Consider the following 8,267-nt stretch of genomic DNA (forward strand, 5'->3'; position numbering starts at 1 on the left):
TGTTTAGGACTGTTGCCTTGTCTCTGCCCACTCCTGTGCACTGTTCAGGGAGGACTGCAGGGGTGTTTCTCAGGTGTTTGGATCAAGGTCAGCCTCAGCTTGCTGGACTCATTTTGTCTTCCATTTATGTTTATATTCACTCTCCTCTTTTCAGTCTCAATTTTTGTACTTCCATTAGAGGGAAGGTCAAAAATGCCTCTGCCTGCGGGCCTGCTTTGTTAAACTTCAGATGTTCTCCAGATGTTCAGCAAGGGGATTTATGTAACAACAACAGAATTTGGGCCACATTCTTTGTTTTCCTCTGACTAAATGCTCCTCATTTGAGGCAATGCTGATTCACAGCCCTTCATGGGAAGATGATGGCTGGGGAAGAAGGGGATCACTAAGGCCACTTCACCAGTGTGGTAGGAACCCTAAAATGCCTATTCAGCTCATCTGGAATGATTTTCAGCTCTGTATTTAAGAGCCTTTCCTGTGCCTACAGTTATCCCAAGGAACAGAGATCCATTGCTTTGCCTCTCATAGCTGTGACAGCCAAATAACTGAGTGTTCAAACATCTCTAGTTCTCCTGTGGTTTGGGGTTTGCTTTAGCTCTTATTCCCAAGTGTGTTTTATTTTAAGTTTTGCATCATTTTGTCTAATTGCGTGGCTTTTCCCCTTAAAAAAGTAATATTGTATAAGAAGAAAAAGTTTTGGTGTACACAAGCTCGTGGACAAGCAGCAGAGACAGGACTGTAACCTATTAAGAAATGCAGAAATATGGGGTTGACACACATAATTAATTCCAAGCAAACTCAAGACCATGGAGGAAGACCATTTTCCTCCTACTCCCAGCACACACTGTCATCATCATCCTCCTTCTCCAGGGAAAGGATTCAGGAAGCTGATGGCCTCCCATAAGCTCTGGGAGACATGCAGTTAACAGTTTTAGTTTTGGTGAATTCCCATCAATGATTAGGCCATTTAGATTTTAGGGATCTGTATAACAATGAGATTAAATAAGTTGTTATGGTCTAACCAGGCAGAGAAGACTTTAATTAGACAAACCATTTTTTATATCTATGCTTAACAGTGTTTTCCTTGCTTGTCATGGGCAAACAATGCTCTATCAGGGTCTTTCCCCTCAAAATTTCTCCCCACTGTCCATTGGGAGTTCAGGCTGGGCCCACAGTGTCTGTTCTCCACGTTTTTCCACAGAAAGCATATTTTTCATCAGCTCAGCCCCTGGGACCTGAGAGATAAAGAGCTCTGGAGGACAAACAGCAGGAGGGTGGCTGCAGCCAGGTGGGCCAGCAGTTGCCTCACCAAGGAGGTGAGATGTACTCTGAACACAGTAATGTGTACTGTTTAATTTCTATTTTGTTGCTTTTCCTGTTTCTTTTCATTTCTTACAGGTGTGGTTACTCCTGTGACACATGATGACCACAGAGCTGCTCACAGGAGCACCCTGAGACCAGGACACGGCTCTTCCAATGAGGACTGGGAATGCATGGAGTGACTTATCCCACTGAAATATTGCTGCAGACCTTCCATCTACCCCTGGCTTTGCTGGAGCAGTGCTCCCAGTCCCATCCATTCCTGCAGACACCAGCAGAAAACACTTCCCTGCTTTGTCATCCCTGTGAAAATGTTGGAGTTCAACATCTAAGCTGCTGAACAAAAAAAAAAAAAAAAGGCAGCTGGGATGTCTCTTCTTAATGGTAATATATTAAAAAGGGAAAAGAGAAAGAAATAGCAGAACCTGCAGGCAAAGCAGATGCTTCCTACCCCTTACCTCATGCATCTGGAGAAAAATGTCTTTATTTTTTTCTTCCCTTCTGATTATGGCACCTTATAAAATAATAGAATCATAGAAGGTTTGGATTGGAAGGGACCTTAAAGATCATCTCGTTCCACCCCCTGCCATAGGTAGGGACACCTTCCATTAAACCAGGTTGCTCCAAACCTCATCCATCCTGGACCTGAACACTTCCAGGGATGGGGTGTCAACAACTCTTCTTCTTTGTTCCAGGTGCCTCCAAAGGTCTTGGGAGACAAACTGTTTCTTGAGATTAATCTTCTAGTGGGGAAAAACCATGCAAGAAACTTTAGGGTCCATCTATTTTTACAATGTCATCTGATTGAACTGCACAAAGCTGTAGCAGTCCTGGTGCAGCCACAGACTTCAGCCTCTGCCTAAAAACTTCTTTTCTTCCCCCAATTTTTTTGCCACATAAAAGGTGCTGCCTCATGGAACTCAGGTTTCTTTATTTACTGAAATAGCAAGAATAAGGACTGAAGATATCATTAAATCCATTTTCTACCTTAAAGGTATATTTTACCCCACACAGAAACCATATTCCTCCTTTCCTTACAGAATCATTTTTCATCTGAAGTGTCTTGTGTTTTCTTTTTTCTCTCATGACCTGGACACCCCATTCTTGTCCACAGTGTCAGCAGCCTGCCAGAGGACTCCAAGGTGATGGCACAAAGTCCAGAGGCCTGTTCCCAGCCATGGCACCTATGGAGAAGGTCCTCATAGCAGATATGCTCCTCACAGCAGCAATCTGGAAAAACTCCAGATGGAGTTTTGGTGACAGTGGAGGTCCCCTCACTCCTTGGCCCTGGCTCTGTTTGGAACTGGTTTGGTATGTCATCAGGCAGCCTGCATGGCCTGCCATTCTTTTACATAATTTAATTTTGAGACTTTTAATTTTGTGCACCAGAAAGGGAATTCTGCCACGTCAGAAATACATCTCTTGCAGTCAGACTGAACCGAACCAGACAGCAGGTGCCCAGCCCAGCTGTGTGACCTCATACTGCATGCAGGGTACACCAAGGCCAGCCCTGGCAGCTGAGATCCTTGCCCATGGAGGGCAGCCAGCAGTTTCAAGACATGTCCTGCAATATATCTTTGCAATCGATAAAAGATCCATTCACCTCTGTTGCTACTGCCCTGGTCCTGGCCTGAGACAGCTGCTGGGGAGAGGCAGTGTGAGGACAGGCTGCAGGCAGGGCTGCTCTGAGCACCCCATTTTGGAAGCAGATTTTGCCAAATGGCACAAACCTGGTGTGATGAGACCCTAAAGATCCTTAAACATGACTCTAAGTTTGCCCTTGAAGTTTGTCTCTGTCTCTCTTTTCTTCTGTCCCAACAACCAAATCCCATTCCCCTCTACTAGCATTTTTGTGGCTTAAGAGAAAGTAAGCAGGGCAGGAAGAAGCAGAAACAACCTAGACCCCACAGTTTTTCACTGCTCCAAAAGCACGGGGAAAAGGCATATCTGTCACAGTCTGGATGGTGTTTCATTCCTGGCTCAGCTCTAGAAAGCAGTTCAAACCTTCATAAACACGAAAATTAGCTCAAAGCACTTGCCTATAGTTTCTGAAATCCCTGCAAATCCCCCTTTTGCCCTGTAAGAATCCAAACCCTCAGGAGCCACAAAGTGTTTGCTCCTTCATGCGAGTCGTTCTAATTTATGCATAAATGGCAAATTCAACCCAGATTATTCCTCTGGATTTCTGGGGATAAAATTATCCCTGCATATAAAATTTTGGTTTGGTTAACACGAGAGCTGCATGCAGTGACGTACAGTATTTGCCATGGGCCTTGAAGCACTTGAGATTTTTCAAAGGCAGCTTGTAAATCCAGCATGCTGCTCTTCTAGGGCAAGCCTGTCCCAGATAAATCCCAGGCTATGAGCAGCAGACTGCAGTTTTTTCTGGCTCCAGGAGCCTGGTGTGGAAGCTCCGGGCACGTAGAGAACAAGACACAGCCTAGGGCGGCTGGATGCATCCCAGCTGGAGCTCCACAGCTCCTTTGAAAAGTGTGTCAAAAGGGGTCTGGCATGCAGGGGAAATGAGAATATGTGGCAGATTATTGTGCCTGAAACCAGCCATCTCAACAGCAGCCTGGGATGTGACTGGGAGCGCCGCAGGGTCCTGCTGGAAGTGCCATGTACTGCCAGGCAGGAACAGACTGGCCTTGCACTAATTCCTCTCTGCAGCATCCCTGGGTGTCACAGCGACTGGAGAACGTACAAAGAAGGGCCACCATGAGGAAGATCATGAAGGGTCTAGAGGGGACCATGAAGGGTCTAGAGGGGATCATGAAGGGTCTAGAGGGGATCATGAAGGGTCTAGAGGGGAGCTGTATGAGGAGCAGCTGAGGGCACTTGAGTTGTTTAGTCTGGAGAAGAGGAGGCTCAGGGGAGACCTTATCACTCTCTACAACTACCTGAAAGGATGTTGTAGCCAGGTGAGGATTGGTCTCTTCTCCCAGGCAACCAACAGCAGGACAAGAGGGCGTGAGCTCAAGCTCTGCCAGGGGAAGTTTAGGTTGGATATCAGAAAGAAATTCTTTGCAGAGAGAGTAGTCAGGCATTGAAATGGCCTGCCCAGGGAGGTGGTGGATTCTCCAACCCTGGAAGTTTTTAAGGTGAGACTGGACGTGGTGCTCAGTGCCATGATCTGGTAATAAAAGTGGGGTTGGATTAAGAGTCGGACTTGATGATCTTGGAGGTCTCTTCCAACCCAACTGATTCTATGATTCCATGATTCTATGAGACTGATGGAAGACTCATCAGGGTCTGCAGCTTCCTTGCAAGGGACAGTGAAGGGACAGCATCGATCTCTGCTCTGCATGACCAGTGACAGAACCTGAGGAAATGGTTGGAGCTGAGTCAGGGGAGGTTTTGGCTGGATATTATGAGTTCTTCCCCAGAGAGTGGTCAGGTACTGAATAGGCTTCCAGGCAAGCAGTTATGGCCCCAGGGCTGCCAGAGCTCAAGGAACATTTGGACAATGCTCTCAGGTACATGGTGGAATTGTTGGAGTGTCCTGTGCAGTGCCAGAAGTTGGACTTGATGATCCTGATGAGTCTCTTTCAACTCTGGGCATTCTCTGATTCTATGACTTTGATTCCATCAACCCCAAATTGAGTGGCTCTACTCCTCACCATCACAAGGGGACTTGAGATTTTCTGCAAATTCAGGGGTCCTTGGTTTCACAATCTGTGTTTTTTGCAGGGCCTGGGAAGCCCCTTATTGGTGTGCCAAGACATGGCCAAAACCCACTCTGATGGCAGATGCTCCATGACCAAATGGTGAGTCAACAAGGACATTCTTTATGCAGACTCCAGGCATTGCCACAACCCAGGAGCTGTTTCATGTACTTTAAACAAGGGAGTTGACAAAGATATTTGAGTAATATTTCTTGTTTGTGATGTCTGCTGGGTTATTAGGTAAAGACAAGAGCTGGAAAAATATTTTGGGAGCTATTTAGTTGGTGACATATTGCTAAACAAAGATGTTAAGGGCTTACCTGAGACTCAAACTGAAGAAGACATGGGAATTGAACCTCACTCAGTTGTTTCCTGTATGCAAGAGATTCCATGAAAACCCTTCTCATAGCAGGGGCAAGAAGTGAACGTGTGTGGAACAAAGTTATCCAGATCGGTATCACACAGGTCAGAGAGTGACAAACTGGTCCATACAGTGGCTCCTTATGATCCCAAGAGTACACACCACCCTTCAGCTCTTGTAGAGTGTTATGTATTAGAAACACATATTAGGAAGAAATCCTTCCCTGTGAGGGTGGACAGGCCCTGGCACAGGTTGGGCAGAGAAGCTGTGGCTGCCCCATCCCTGGGAGTGTCCAAGGCCAGGTTGGAGGGGGGTGGAGAAGGAGGTGTCCCTGCCCATGGCAGGGGTTGTAATGAGATGCATTAACAGGTCCCTCTCAACCCAAATAATTCTGAGATAATATGATTCTGTGACTTTTATGCAATTTTTCATAAGCTTGGTATGAAGTTTAACAAGGCCAAGTGCAGGTCCTGCCCTTTGGCCACCCCAACCCCCTGCAGCGCTCCAAGCTGGGCACAGAGTGGCTGGAGAGCAGCCAGGCAGAAAGGGACCTGGGGGGACTGAGGGACAGGAAGCTCAACAGGAGCCACCAGTGTGCCCAGGTGGCCAAGAAGGCCAAGGGGATCCTGGCCTGGATCCAAACTAGCGTGGCCAGCGGGCCCAGGGCAGTGACCCTTCCCCTGGACTCTGCCTTGGGGAGGCCACACCTTGAGTGTTGTGTTCAGTTCTGGGCCCCTCAGTTGAGGCAAGAGATTGAGGGGCTGGAGCGGGGCCAGAGAAGAGCAACGAGGCTGGAGAAGGGACTGGAGCACAAGTGCTGTGGGGAGAGGCTGAGGGAGCTGGGGGTGTTTAGCCTGGAGAAGAGGAGGCTCAGAGGTAACCTCAGCACTGTCTGGAACTGCGTGAAGGGAAGTTCTGGCCAGGTGGGAGTTGGTCTCTTCTCCCAGGCACTCAGCAATAGGACAAGGGGGCACGATGGGCTCAAGCTCTGCCAGGGGAAATTGAAGCTGGAGAGCAGCAAAAACTTTGCAGAGAGAGTGCTCAGGCATTGGAATGGGCTGCCCAGAGAGGGGGTGGATTCCCCAACCCTGGAGGTTTATCAACTGAGCTTGGCCGTGGCACTGAGTGCCTTGATCTGGTAATCGTGGTGCGGTTGGATTAAGGGTTGGACTTGATGATCTCGGAGGTCTCTTCCAACCCAAATGATTCTGTGATTCTATGATTCTATAGTCGAATCAAACCTGTGACTACTTTGTCCCCAGTTTTTTGCAGTCCCATGATATTGATAGCCCAATTAGAAGCACATGTTCACTAGTTGTGAAATTGAAACTGAAATGCTCAGTTGACCCACAAACACTGGGGGTTTTGGTTGTGCTTAATGACTGCTTGTTTAACACTGCATGGGACACATGTGTTGCATCAATAAAACCAGATTATTACTGTGAACATTTTCCCAGGAAATTTGCATCAAAGTGGCCCAGAAAGACCCTCGAATTCTACTAAAGCATTTGAAATGTAGTCTTAAATGTTAATCATTCAGTGAAATGGAGCCTGAGAGGTTTTGCTGATGCCTTAAGTGATTTTAATAGGACAAGAGGTAACAGGCACAAACCAAAACAAACGAAATTCCACCTGAACACAAGGAAACACTTTTTTTTACAGTGAGAGTGGTCAGACTCTGGAACTGGTTGCCCACAGCTGTCAGATACTCAAAATTGAACTGGACATTGTCTTGGGCAGCCTGCTCTGGCCGACCCTTCTCGAGCCTGGGGTTTGGCCTGGATGATGCCTGCCAGCCTCAACACTCAGCTGTCATCCTGATGGTCCCTATGTCCCCAGAGGCAACAGAAAGTCCTTCCTGCAGTGTCCTAGGTTAGTCAGGGTTTCAGAGGAAAGCAGTTTGCAATCCCAAGGCACTATATAAGGCAGAGGGAAATTAAACAGGGACCTTCTCAACTCTTGAGCACATCACCTTGGCTCAGAAAGGACTTAGAAAGTGTGGGATAAGGTTTGTAAACTCAGGAATGGTTCCTGATGTTTTATTTCAAGGTAATCCTGCAGGATTTGGGACCACCCCTGCTTCAGAGCACCCAGAGCCAGGCTTCAGGAGCTGGGCAGCCCCGTGCCTATTGTCTCCAGTGTCTTTGTGTTTCTGGTCACTACACTCTACCTGGGAATAGTGGAGGAGTTGCAGGGGGTGGGGGAGGGTGTCTGCATGGCTTTGTCTGTGTGAAAGAGCAGCAGTTACAGAAAGTGCAGAATCTTGTGCCGATTCTGCTGCTTAGTCATCCTGCAGTAACTGTGACTTGGCAGCTGGTCTTACCCCATTCCTTACAAATGTTTCCATTTATGGCTGGGATTTTTTATTTCCCTTTGCCTCCAATCACCACACAGCTGGAAAGCCTCCAGAAGGGAGAAGCCATGGGTTTACATCAGGAGAAACCAGCTGTGCATACTCATACCTTACAGTTCAAGTCTCTCTTACAGGAATCTCCAGCGATTCATCAGGGATCATTTTGACCAGAAGCTGGTGCTGTGCCTGCCTGATGGCAGGAGCATGGATGTCATTGTGGTTGTCAATATTTTCCTTGCCCAGGGCTCAGATATGCTGTGGAGGAGAAAGGGGCAGCCATATGACCTGGTTGTCTCTGTGATCAGCCAGGGACACCAGAGAAGGGTGGCCATGAGAGATGCTGGAGACCCTCAAGGCTGTGTCCATCCTCTCCCCAGAGCCACAGCTCCTGAATCCTCCTTTGGGAAGAGAAGATCTGGTCCCAGAGACTCAACATGTGGCCTCCAGGTTCCCTCCATGCGTTACAGATGTGCAGGTTTATGATGTGGACTGCTCAGGCAAGCCAATGGAAAAAAGCATTCCTGGCTTATGAAGAGCTTCAGGGCAGATAAAGCAGAGTCATGACCCGAGC

Source organism: Pithys albifrons, chromosome 8 (genome assembly GCF_047495875.1).
Source record: "Pithys albifrons albifrons isolate INPA30051 chromosome 8, PitAlb_v1, whole genome shotgun sequence".
Taxonomy (NCBI): domain Eukaryota; kingdom Metazoa; phylum Chordata; class Aves; order Passeriformes; family Thamnophilidae; genus Pithys; species Pithys albifrons.